The sequence below is a fragment of the Opisthocomus hoazin genome, chromosome 15 (assembly GCF_030867145.1).
Source record: "Opisthocomus hoazin isolate bOpiHoa1 chromosome 15, bOpiHoa1.hap1, whole genome shotgun sequence".
NCBI lineage: Eukaryota > Metazoa > Chordata > Aves > Opisthocomiformes > Opisthocomidae > Opisthocomus > Opisthocomus hoazin.
The window spans coordinates 11,771,849-11,785,720 of record NC_134428.1 but is presented as its reverse complement, the minus strand read 5'-3'; the positions used below and the strand labels follow the sequence as shown (position 1 = coordinate 11,785,720).

Sequence of the window (13,872 nt, the reverse complement as noted above, 5' to 3'; positions counted from 1 at the left end):
GGACTGACTTGATTGACTCAGCACCCTGAGGCCTTCCCAGTGAAGCAAATGACTGCTCCGGGGCCTCTCCTGGTGCAAATCTGGGACAGTCTCAGACCCCCTCAGGCAGCTCCTGCAGCGCGCGCACCAACTCCATGCTTCAACGTGTTGATTAACTCCCCAGGGGGAGAAGCTGTCTGTCCCAGAGACCCTCCTCGTCAGGTCCTGCTGCAGGAGTGACCAGAGCGCACATACCTGAGATACTCGTTGAACAGCCAGCAGAAACTGATCCTGCAGATGCAGGAATGTTGGCGTAGGGCAGTCTTTTGTATGTCATTCGGATAGCTGGATGTTGTGTAAGTAGTGTAAGGTCAGAAACATGTCACGCGTGTGCTGGAGTGGTTGTGTAGGACCACGGGCCCAGCAGCGTATGGGAATTCAGCAATGCTTGTGGGGCCTTGCCTGGTCCGCGTGGAGAAGCGATCGCAGGACACTTGCAGTGGAGACTCCTTGCGTGGTACAGACAAGGCTGGTGGTCTTCAAGACATTTGATTCCCCAGGCAGTCATTGCCCTATGCAGAGCTCTCAACAACCAGTTGTTTTGGTATTTTGGTTTGTTCCTAAACAGTCCATGACTGTGCAACATAATATTCTACCATGGAGTTTAAAGCAGCTCGTCCCCTCAGGGTATTCAGTCCCAGCTAGGAATCATATTTGTTGAAACCAGAAGCGTAACAAGACATTTGGCAACTTCTCGTCAGCCTACCTGCACGCCCGCCGGGGCAAGAGGCAGGGGCAAGGGCCTGAGCTTCGTGGGAGCTCTTGGGCCCCTGGGTGTTGATCCCAGCTGGGGTTGCTCAGAGCCGCTAAGGCCTGCTGATGCCCTCAAGGTACGCAACGTGTTTTCCCATCGATTTAGCACTGTCAGTCATGTCCTTTTGAAAAATGAGATCATAGCACTAGTGCAACTAGAATATCTTGTTTATTCGATGTAGCCCTGATTATTTGGAGAAGACAGAACGCTGCACCAAAACTAGCTAGTGGTTTAGAATATGAATAACAATCTATGAAGGCTTCTAAATAAATAATGCCATTAATCCAGTGTGTGCTCATTTTTTTTGTTGTTTTACTTGTTGAAAGGAATCAGAAGCAATATTATGTTATTTATTCCTAGAATAATGTTGCTATAGTAACCGTTGCACCTTATTGTTAGATGTGTACAGGAGTTGTAAAGTTACTTGGGGGGGAGACAAGAAATTTGTCTGATAATTGGGCATTTTCAATAAAAGAGGTGTTTGCTTTCCTTGAGAGACTGTGTACAGCAAGAAGTCTGAGAGCTTTATGCAGCGTGGGGCGGGCGGGGGGGTGAAAGGAGAGGAGGGATTGTTAGATGTGCAGGGACTTGTATTACACAAAGTTGGCTCATTTTTATCATTGTTTTACTGTGGCGGTTTTGAAGCGTGGACTGTGTGGGTAACCATGGAAACAGAAACTCTACAAATTGAGGGCCTCAACACGCCTTTGTAAGAATCCTTCAGATGCGATTAACGTGATTATTAGAGATAAAGTGCTGCACAAATCTCATACAGAGTAGGGGAAAACTACTGTTTCCCCGTGAGTGTCGAAACCTAGAGTTTTCTGAGCACCCGTGGAGAGGATGCCTTGCAGCGCCCTCGGTGCAAAATGGGGTTGGGCTGTGGGGTGGCTGGTGGCGACGTCCTTGGGCTGCTGTGAGAGCCAGCCCATTCGTTGGGAAGCACCCGCGAGGGCTCGGGAAGGTTCCTTTAGCTCCTCGGGCCTCGTGGGGCTGGTGGAAAGAGGAGCGGACAGGCCAGCTCCCTCCTGCAGAAGTCAGGCACGTTGTTAGCCTGAGGAAGGTCCTGAGCACTTATGAGGAGAGCTGAGCAGAATCTACTTAGCGTTCATTCCTTTTTTGTTAATCTAGCCCAGTTTTCCAGGTTCGTTGATGTGTTTTCCTGCACTCTCCAAGGTGGTTGACATGCTAAAACTGTGTGTGTGCTTGCATACTACAACTCTGAAATTTTTTAGCACTATCTATGTTTCTGTAATTGCTGTCCATTCTGAAATGATACTTAGCAGCACAGTAGCATCCAAATCCTTAGAGGACTCTATTTCATGTGCAGGTTTGGTTTTTTTAACACTGTGGGTAGTGCTGTGCTACTAAACTATTCCCATCCTCCCTGTTGTTTCAGCAGAATTCTGAATTAAATCCAGGCAATTTGTTAACTACAAAACTGCGGGGAGAAAACCGCAAACCAAACATAAGCTTATTCTGGGGTAAGCAGAAAACGTGTTGATAAAAAAAACAAACAAGCAAACAAACAAAAACCCCAAAACACCCTGCAAAAAAAAAAAACAACAAAAAAAAAACAACAAACCAAACCAAAACAAAATAAAAAAACCACAAACAAACAAAAGCAAAAAACAAAACCAAACCTTGTGTAAGACAATAGTGAAGAGTAGTTCTGAATTAAAGATTAAGAGGTTAGGCATTTAGACAATTACAATGATACACTGAATTTCTTGGAGCATCTCCGGTTTATTAGGGAAAAGGAGCATTCAGACAATTTGGAAACATTAGTATACTTCAGTGGAGCTTTCTGTTGTTGGAGACTGTGCCTTTTTTTTGTCAGAAAAAAAGATTTAGTTAATTAATCTGTCTCTGATTACTTTGAAAGTGCGATATGTGGTAGGTAATATGCAAGCTGGTTGTTGCCTTAGATTCATTTTTATGTCATTCTGAATTATTAAAGCAATTATAATTCACCATTCAAAGGGCTGAAGGAAGTAATATATGTTTTAAATTTCATGAAACACTTTACTCATGAAAATCCCCAGTAATGCTAAGAGTGGTATTAATGTGCATAAGGTGAGCAGGGTTTTAGCTAGTCTGATAATGGAATGTTGTGATAGACTGAAAATGTGGAAGAGTGCTTTATGAGCAGAATTTTAAATCTGTATCTCTCTAAATACTTTTAGATATAGTATGTTCTGTAAAATCGTATGCTATATAGCACATACCTATGGTATTCATTGACATATTTCAAATATTAATTGTTGCAGTAAAAATAAAAATGGAGTATAAATACCTTAGAACCTTTGAATTACAATAGGCTGCTTCAGTATGTAAAGGTGGGCATTGCCCACAGCTTCATCAGGACTAGATCCTGTTAACCATGTCACTGTTGCCTTTTATTTCACAACACAAAGTATACCGTGAAAACTAGAAATCAGAAAAATAACAGTAGCAATCTGAATTTGACTCTGGACTAATAATCACGATTCAGGATAAAATGGTATGGCCCTAAATGTGGAACAAAACAAAATTTACTAAATTTCATTCTTTGCAATACATCAGTTTTGCATGAGATTTGAGTGCTGTTGCCCCAATCATTCCAACCACTTAAGCAAATGTTTTACTATGAAAAAAATTAAGTCGTGTTATTTGCAGCTTTATAAAAGTCTTTGAATGGCACAAAAAAGGAAGGGAATATAAAACAGAATTATACAGGGTTTTGTGTCCCAAAGATACATATTTTGTGAATTAATTTCACCAACTTGTTTTGCTAAAAATGTGTTTTGAAAAGTGAATTTCAGCAGAATGCCAGCAGAGTTGAAGCAGTAACGTTTTGTCGCGTTAGCAGCTACTTGCCACATTGGTGTAGGGCTGGTAGCGTGGGAAGAGCAGCATTTTGTGTTCTGTGAATCTGCAACCAGTTTACAGTAGACCATTGCTGATTTATAATAACAGTATTAGGCGTACATACAAAACATCTCCTTTGGATCTATAATTGAATGTACAGACACAAGGGAATACAAAAGTTTCCCAAAATTGGCATTTTATTTCTACAGCTACTTTACTCAATGTGGTTGATTTTAACGAGAATTGTATAATACATATTGTAACGCACATAGGCCTGTCACTCTCCTTCATCTACACTGTTCAGCACTGAAGGTAAAATTTCCCCCAGCATATGATAATCCACTCCTAAAATAAATATCTGCACGCACAAGCGGTATAATTAATCTGACAGAGTTCTGACTAAGACAAGTATATTGCTGGCAGATTGTGTTTGCCGAGTGTCACGTAGAGGTGCTGACAGCGTGCAGGTATATTTGTATTCTCAGCTGCAAGCGTGGATAATTCTTTTCATTGTTTGAGGTGACTGTGCACTGCAGCTGCAAAGTACACTGCCGAAATAATAGCCGTCGCACAAAAGCTTCCTGGGTGCCGTCGATGCAAATGGCTCGCGGACAGTTTTTCAATTGCCTCTCATTATGACATGGCAGTTCCTCAGCTGTTGAAAGCAGCTTGCAATGGTCTACCTAGCAGGGCACAGGTTGTCCTCCACCTAACCCTGACAGCAAGGCTAATGGCTGTTCAGGAGGCCAATGGATCTTAATAAAAAATGGAAATGGTTTTGCCCCTTCGTTTTAATTAACATTATGCCTACATTTCTATGATAATGGATAATTAAGTGAGTTACCTTGACATTGGAATGTTCTTGGAAATAATTTACTATGCAATTTCATTAGGTTAAAGACATTAGTCGGTTTTATTTTGAATGGAAGTTTCATCATAAATATTTCTAAATATGATTTATACATAAACTAATTATTATTCACAGAGTCAGGATTTTACAAACTGCAGAATTCATTATGTGGATTTAAAAAATCTTTTTGTCATTATATGTATAACACATTTCATCTATTTCTTCAAGTAAATACTCCTTTTTTTTCCTGGAACATCCAGTTGTCTGTTACTCTAGAAACACATCAAGAGGCAGACAAGCATTATCATGCAATATTACTGTTTTGAGGATAGCAAAGCAAAAAGTTTTCCTCCATAAGGGTTTGTTTATTACAGTTCAGAGAAAAATGTTAATCAGTCAAAAGTGTTCTTCAATAGAAGTGGGAAGAATTGTGAAGAGGCAGTTTTTGCTTATGTTTATTCACCAAAACAGCAGAGCATGTGCCTTTCAAGGTAACTATGGTACCCCCGGTAGCATCCTTGTTCAAGCACAGCTATGTTGTAAAATATGTTCCCTTTAATAAAGCAAACAAACAAAAAACCCCAAGGCACCAAACAACTTTCTAAATCTAGTAAGGATCGTGTCCTGTTGTTAAATCTGCTTGCACATCTATTTATAAAGAAATGGGGGGGGGGTGCATGCAGGTCCTTTTTGCTGTGATGTGCCATCAGAAAAATACTTCAGCAGCAGTTCTGTCCCTCGGCTTCCTACAGGGTCATGGCCTCGATTCAAGAAAGTGCTTAACTGTGTTTTGTTTGTCCTACGGAGATACCGTGAACTCTGCTGCAGAGCTATCTTTTGAAGAGGTGCCCGAGGCTCACATAAATAATGATAAAATTGCAAAACTTTGTACTGTTTTTCATTGAATAGGCATAATTCTATCAAAATATGCATTTCCAATATCCCGTGGAAGGGGTCGTTAAAGGCAATCATTTATTCATCGTTTCTGGTAGCACTGTCTATATGTGAGAACTAACAGGAGGCCACAGCTTCCTTCAAAGGGATAGGCAGTGAGATTGGTCTTCAAATGTACTGACAAAGAACATTTTTAGTGTTAGATTTGTGGAATGCAAATTTTTGTGATGCAAATTACCAACTGCATCGTGGAAACAAATTACACATTTGTTCATTTTAAATTGTAATAAACTAGCCTGTTCCAGCAGACCGTGGACCAGGAGAGGCGCACGTGATGAAGAGAAAAGGAAGTGAATAATGTTTTGAGATAAGTGTTTTAGGACAGCATTTAAATACATGATGTGATACGGTGATCTGTGAACGAACATTGCATGTGGTATTACTGCAGGAAAACCTGTAGCAGGAATAAGTAGACTATTAAATGGTACAAGAATATCAGATGTCTCTTGGAAACTCTGCGGAGTGTTATTTAGCAACACTTTTCTGTCTGTAATAAGAATGTAAGTATTTCTGAAGCCTGATCCTGCAGCTGGTTCTCTCACAGAAACTGGAGATTCAGGACCTGGGGTTAGTTGGGCTACTCTTTGCCATTCATTGAATCGTCTGTGGGATCCATGGGAATACAAGGGCAATTAAAGTTTTCATAAAGCAGATGAATTAATGTGTTAATACTTGAGATGGACCAATCTGTAATATTCAGTGAGGTAGCTGAGAGACACAAAAAATTTAACTAAAATCTGGATGTGTCTTTATACGTATATATAGTTCTTTGTTATTTTCAGTCAGCAGGAAACATTTTGAATTGCAAGTGAAAATGTCTTACACAGTAGTTAAGTGTTGCTTTATTAGATACATATCATGGGCTGAAGAACCATTTTTAGCTTTCAGTGGTTTCATTTTTTTGAGCCTGATGCAAAATTCCAGGCTGCTTTTTCTTTAGAAATAACATTTTCAGATACAGTAAGAGTAGATTAAGAAATGGAAGTTTTTTTCTGGAAGAGGAGGATACAGCTTTCCGAGGAGGTCCCACAGCAGAAAATACTCCTGTTGTATTTTTCATTTCCGTAATAATTCTAGAACATAACAAATAGAATTGGAAACACAAGTCAAAAGCAGTTGAAAAAGAGAGTTCTTAATAACAAGAAGGAGTACTAACTTTGTGCCAAGAAGTTCTTTCTGATGCATGACAGTAAAAGCCCAGTGATGCCATATTTCTGCATGGCACCATAATCTGAAGCACTTAATCATATGGATTCTAGGAGATGGCCTAATGCATTATCTGCAAGGTACATGGTTCTTAATTTTATACAAATTCCACACTTCAGAGATTCAATATAACATATAGAAAATAAAAAAAAAAAAGCCCAATAAGAAAAATAAACACTTGTGCTTAGTGAAAGCATAATTTCTTCATTACTACAAGTGAGTATTTGGGGCATGAGTGGGGTATGGACCTCATGGCCTGTGCTTTAGAGTTTTGGTGGCAAAAAGTATTGCACTCGTTCGTTAATAGGCCGTACGAGTTGTGTACTGCATTCTGTGAAATGCAGTACACAAGGGTTTGCCGTGATCACACTGTTCTCCCAGATAGCTGAAACCTGAAGACCTTCTCATTTGTAAAACAAAAGCAGATTTGAAAATTTTTCTGCGTTTACCTAAATAGAATAAATGATTCTAAGTCATTGTATGCAGCTAGAATCTTGCCTTGGTAAAGCTGTTTTCCTGAATTAAAGCGCAATAACGATACTCCTTCCACTGTCCAGTGGACAGTGATGGTAAGACTTTGTCTTCAGTAGAGCATAACATCCCTTCTGTGCCGAAGGCTGATCTGCTCTTCTTGACCATCAGCTCTGTCCCTGGCGTGAAAGAGGTTTGACCCAACCAAACTCTTGTTCCAGCAACAGCTTGAGCGTGTGGCAAGTTAAATCCACCCACTCACACGCCGGTGCCGAGGGTGCTGCTGCAGCAAGATGTTTTGCATGCCAGGTACTGCTTTGGTGCTGGGGCCCTTTGTGCTGCAGGCTGCGGTGGGCAGCAGGTCGGGCTGCAGCACGTGCGGCATTGGACGGGCAGGGCTTGGGCAAAACAGCCTTGAGCAGCTTATAGGAGAGTAAAATATTTTGGGATCCTTGAGGTCTCGTAACCCTGCATCCCCCGTGAAGGGCTCCAGGCAGCCCGTCTCCCTAGCCAAACACTTATTCGCCTCCCTAGCTGGTGAGTTTGGAGAGCTGAGAGAGCCACCACCTTCTAAAAGTTGTGCTTTGTGGGATGCCTCGTTGGCTGGGTCTAGGGACTGCTAGTGGGCCAACACCTACATGACAAGCAGCCTAGGGCACCAAGGTGCTGAGAGGTCCCGGAGTTTGTCTGCGTGGCTGTTTTCTGTACATAACTGCAAAGCTGGCTTCTTCAATTCTACAAAAAGAGTACTCGAGCCTTTCTGTGCCCCTGAGCCCTATGGCGAGAGGGGAGAGCAAGAGGGAAAGAGGGGAGTAAGAGCAGTGTTCCAGTCTGGGGTGACTAAATGCCCCAAATGTAAACCTCAAATTGTTCACAGAACTAGAAATCTAATTTCTACACAGCCTGTAGCATGCTACCAGTCTTACTTACAAAGCCTTGGTAATTGTGTGAGTAATTTTTCCGGGGAGTTTGTTTTATATTGATTGTAAACTTAAGATCTCCTTTAAGCTCCTTCTACCCAGCCCATAAGACATCTTATTTTAGGCAGCAATCAGAAAAATAGTACCTATTTGCGGTTGGAGCTCCACAATCATTATACCTTTAGTGCAGAGGGACGCACTGAAGAACAGTTCTTATACCCTTTTGTTGTTTGGTTTGTCCCTGCATGAGGAAATGTTCCAGGTTCGAATTTTTTTTCTCCTTTTAAATATTAAATCATACATTGACTTTAATGGGAGCAGAGGTTGATAATGCTAATTAATTAATAATTAATACTAAATAATTCCTAGTCTAACCTAAGAATATGCAGTACATCAAGAACCACCTCATATTGGTAGGGCTATTTAATAGAGGAAAACTAAAATCAGCACAATATTTAAGTTTCTTTCCAAAAATTATCCCTATTGTCTTTCTGCCCTTGCTAAAGATTTTCCTTCTGTCAGGGTTTCTGATTTGTCACTAGGCCCTTGAACTGAAATGGATATCAAGAACTTCGCTTATATTTTCAAGGGGGAGTCAGGCTTGCCAAACCTAAATAAAATGGAAGATTTTTAGAAAGGCGAATCATTGAATCAGTTAATATATATGCTGAGAGAAAGAAATAAGATTCAGACCAAATTATAGCAGGATGTTTATTCTACTGCAACGATTTATTATATACTTTAGATACTATATAACCTGTTTAAAACCAAAATCTAAACATTAAAATATTTATGGAATGCTAACCGCATTCCAGTGTCAGAGAAGTTCTTATTTATTAACATATACACTGATATTGAAAATAGTACAATGTAAACCATGCATTATACCCTACTGTTATAAGAAGAGAAATTTTCATGCAAAAATGTTTAAAGCATGTCACTCAATAGCACAAATAAGAACCCCATCTTTCACACTTTTTGTTCTATACGCTGCAGCTAATATGGCATGCACAGAGATTGCATATGACTCTCAGATAAGTTTAAATAAATTTCTGGCTTTAATTCTTGCTGAATATTCTTCATCTAGAATGTACAAAGTATAAACTATTCTTTAGATCTTCAGGGAAAGTCAGTTTAGGTTTTTTGGGGAAAGAAGTTTGTTGATTTAACCTTGGTGAACATCTGGATGACTCAAAATAGAGGGTGGAAATGCGTGAAGTTTGCCTGCTTTTTGACAGGAGCTCCGCCATGCTCGCTCTGTCTCTCTGCACTGCAGAAGCCTCATTTCTGAGCCTGCACCCCCACTCCTGCTCCCCTGAAAATGTCAGTCTTGGCAACTGACAAGTTGTTCGACTCCAGCTCGAACTTAATGTGATAGACAAGTCTGTCATGCTAACAAAAAGTTTATCGGAGTCCTACAGTCCTTGTACAAAAGTCTTTCTTTTTCTTGCTTTCCATCTTTCCTCTTTTATTTAATAGAACACAAAGTATGAAGGCTTATCTTAGTAGGAAAGATTTATCAAAATCTCTAATTAAATACATGACAGCTAGTGAATTAGAGCATTTTGTCTTGGCGCTGCCATCCTGTAATACTTCATAATCCTCAGAGTCCAAAGTATGAATTAATTATGCTTGTAAGTATCCTGATACCCAACTAAGGGGAACAATAATCAAAATCAACCCTAAAAGGTCTCTGAGAAAGTGGGCAATACTGCTAGTACTGAGTAACTAGGACCAAATTATTTCCAGACTACTCGACTTTACTTTGGAGATGCTTTGATATAGAATACTCTTGTATTGTGAGACTATTTCGTTGAATAAACTGCTTGTTTTTAAGATAATGTGTTAAAAAAGCATTTTTAAAAGCTGTGTGTTAAATATCAGTTCCTAGCAGCTAGCACAATGAAATGACATCATCTTCAGCCTTGCGAAGATAAATATGGTAAAAAAAGAAACCAACCAACCCATAGTTTTAGAGTAGTCCTGTTGTCGTCAAGAAATGGAATTTTAGAGACAAATTTGTGCAGGTGCTCACGTGTTGTAAGTTCGTTTAGATTTGCTGCTGAAGAGGTTTTGGTTGCTCGTGTTACTTTAGAGGAAAAGGAACAGAACCAAAGTAAGAATTTTCATGCTGTGGAGTTCATGGGATTTAGAATATTGTTACACCAAGATATTCCAGGTTTGGGGCATCTCCTTTTTTGAACTTCAATAAACAAAGACTAAATGTTTCACTGAAAGGAAATACTTCCTTTAATAAATTTTGCTCCATCAGTAATCCAGATCCGAGAAACACATTTCCAGGCAAAAACTTCCAAGCAGCCCTAGTGGCTTCTATCGATCTTCTTCTCGGTTTGGGGTTGTTTTTATATTTCCTGTCAAGACTTAAGGATTTTTTTTTCTCAGGCTTTCTAACGTCAACTCTTCTAATTAAAATATATCTTACAAAATGTGAAGCATGTGTCATTAGACTTCTATTCCTGTGTATTTTGAACAAAATCAGACTTGTATAGTAGGTCTTACAAGCATTTCAGCAGTCATCTTTGTAGCTTTTCTGGTTTCCAACGTGTAGTGCAAAATGTTTCTTTATAATTTACCTTTCTGCCTATTAATTAATTGATTTTATTGGTTATTAAAAGCGATCTAATTATATTGAAACTTGTGTGTTCTTGGTGGTGTGGATGTTCTCAAAATCCACGTAGAGTGAATGCTTTATGCGTGAGGGTTTTTTCTCATTTTGGTCGACCGATGGTGAGATGTGAGTATCGTGACTGAGACTGAGGAGGTGATTCATTTCAGACAAACTTGGCCTAAAATGCCTGAGAATTCACATACTCCTGAGTCAAGAACACTTCTTTGGAAGTATGTTGCACCTTCAGAACACAGCGATTTTGTTTCAGTCCAGTGAAATTACTATTTATTTACCACAGTTGTTAACTGACATGGTTCATGAATCAGCACCTGATTGCTGTTGGCAGTTGAGAAGCCTGAGTAAAAGTACAGTTCCTGAAATTCAAGTGTCAGATGCTTTTTACCTAGTTAACAGATGTACTTTGTATAGAGCAAGAGAGGAGAAAGATGCTGAACATTTCTCATTTTTAAGATCTGAAGAAATCACCAAATTTATTACATTCTATTTGTAACAAATACAGTGTTCTTGAGAACGGTACCCGTTCAGTGGTATGCTCAAATGGAGAAGGAACCACTGAATATCTTTTAAGTAAACTGATTTATCTCTTGAAGGGTTTTTCTTTTTTCCCTAATCCATCTGATAATCTGCCATTTTGACATCAGAAATTGTGGAAAAGAGTGCGGATCTTGGATCAGCATACACGAGGAAGGCTTTCACCAAGTAAGACATTTTCGTTGTTCTGGTGAGCAGAACAACTACTTGGCAGAATCCCGAGAAATGCTTGGCAGGAGATGCTCCTTTGTGTTCTCTAGTTACCACTAGTCAGAAAATTATTCAGGTTTGTCCTTTTTTGTGGGCTTTGAAAAATCCTTTTTTTTTTTCCATTTAAAAACAGTGGAGACGTTTGTGAGTTGTTTGGGTTTTGGAAGGGTTGGGTGAGGATTTGGGGTTTTTTGGTTTGTTTGTGTGGTTTTTTCTTTCCCCTGCAGTGTGCTTTCTAAAAAAAATGAATGTTCTAGTATTGTAGAATCATTCTGGTTGGAAGGAATTGTGGGAAGTCCCTCAACTTCCTAGTCATTTTACCTCAGAAGGCAGTGAACATGGTCAGGTATGATTTCTCTTCATAAATCCATGACAGCTGTTCCTGGTTTTGGCTTTCCTGACACCCTCCCTGCATGCTTGAGCAATGGGCTCATCTGTCTTCCTCCTTTGTAGCTTGTCTTTCCCTCTGCCTCCAGCGTCCATCCTATGTTGTTGGAGATCAGTCGTGACTTCCCTGCCTTGCCAAGTCGTTGGCCTGCGACATCTGTTCCTTTTCCCAAATACCAGGATGGACTGTTGTGCTTGGAGGGCTTCGTCCTGAAAGACCCACCAGCTGACTTGAGCTCCTTTGCCCTTCAGAAATGCCCAACATCCTCTCTAACAATTCCCTGAACAAAGCAAATGTTATTTGCCTAAATATTTGTCCACATGGCTTGTGATTTCTACTATTTATATCTGCATTTTGACACCCCAAGCTCCATATCTGGACTGTGCTTTACGAAAAGCATCAGACTGTCCCCCGAAAAAGTTGTGGTGACACATCATGGTATATGTGGGCCCAGTGGAGAACAGTTGTTTTTGTAGGAGGATGGGCATACGATTCTCTTCCATAAGGCACCAAATCAGTTTAGCGAGACACATTTCAGTCTTGAACTAAGTAAAATGTTTCAGTTGATTTTGACATTGAGATGTATGTCTGAATAGATAATGTCATAACATTTCTTTTCCAGTGAATACACCAAAATGGAAAAAAAAAAAGTATACATTAAAACTTGTCTAAACCTCATATGGGATGAAGTGGAATGAAAATGAGTATCCATATCTCAGAAATTTTGACAGGGAACTTAAAATTTTCTCTGAGGTTTAGTTAACGGTTAAAATGCCAGTAGATGGCACTCAGGAATCTATAATGTTGTTACATATGGGGCTTTCTGTGACCAAGGAAGCTGGGTGCTTTGCAGTGCGGTGTGCAGCTCATACCACGCACTAGTGCTTGCATGACTTTTCGTGGATCGGAGTATTCGTATGTAATGGGAGCAACCGGTTGATACCAGCGATGACTAACATGCGGTATGATGTTATAGTCATACAGGATTGGGAAGGTAGTGAGACCTGGTTCGAATGTTCTGAACCGTTTACTGTGAAGAGAGCTGTGATATTGTTTGTATATTAAAATATCGTGTTGGTTTTATTGTGTTTCGTACTGGGATCTAATAATGGTGACCAGTGGCATAGATTGCATCATTTAATCAGTTTTCAGTTTTGATTGCAGCTACCAGCAGGAGACTCAGAGTTGCCAACTGTAATTAAAATGTAAAAAAACCCAAAGAACGAAGAAACAAAAAACAGTTCAGAGATAATTAAGGCTGAGAAACATTTATTTTCCTGTGAACTACTGTGCCAACGAGAGCTGAATATTATCCATCTTTAAACATCCACTTCCTTGAGCTGGTTTGATCTGGGGTTGGATCATCATTTCCGTCTTAGTGCAGATTTTTCTCAATGAATAACACAGATGATATTTGAGTAATTTGTATTAATACTTATGGGATTTCTCAGTGTTGCAGTAGAACACAGGAATACTTTATTCTGATTCTGGTTATGATTAAAGGAACTTATGTGCTTTGCAAGCAAAGATAAAAATTTTGCAGTGGCCTCTTGCAGGTACCAGCGGCCTTTTCTCCCATTAGGTGCCCATTTGGGACCAAAAAAATAGCACTGCTACCTTGTACAACTACTAGCTTTACCTCCTTGGCTGCTTCTACCTTGGATTTGTGTGTCATCATCTTTAGAAAACTGACCTGAAATAAAAAGATGGAGTTAAGAAGGGTCTAGCCCTGTAGGCTCAGATAAAGGCCGTATTTGTATAAACATGCACAGCTCCGCCATTTGCTGCTTTTGGAAAGCTGTGTTCAGAGGCTTGCTCATTCAGTGCTTAGAAACCTTTTATCAGGAATCCTGAGCTTATTTTTGGACTGTTTGTCTGTTTTTACACAGCGTTATTTCATTCAGATAGCTTTTCCCCTTCTCTGGGCTGTTCTTTTCTCTCGTGTTTTTCAGGTATGTCTTCTCAGCAGGCCTAGTCCCTGTGTGGCTTTGTTTACTAAACAAGCGAAACTCATCATGATCTCCCAAGGAAGACCCCCTCCTGATGATG

General features: G+C 39.9%; 1 protein-coding gene across 19 annotated transcripts in view; it reads left to right on the top strand.

Moving 5' to 3' along the window:
- The window catches only part of RBFOX1 (RNA binding fox-1 homolog 1), a 1,166,109-nt gene that overhangs the window by 97,806 nt on the left and 1,054,431 nt on the right, over positions 1–13,872 (top strand). The gene's annotated exons all lie outside the window — the stretch shown is intronic.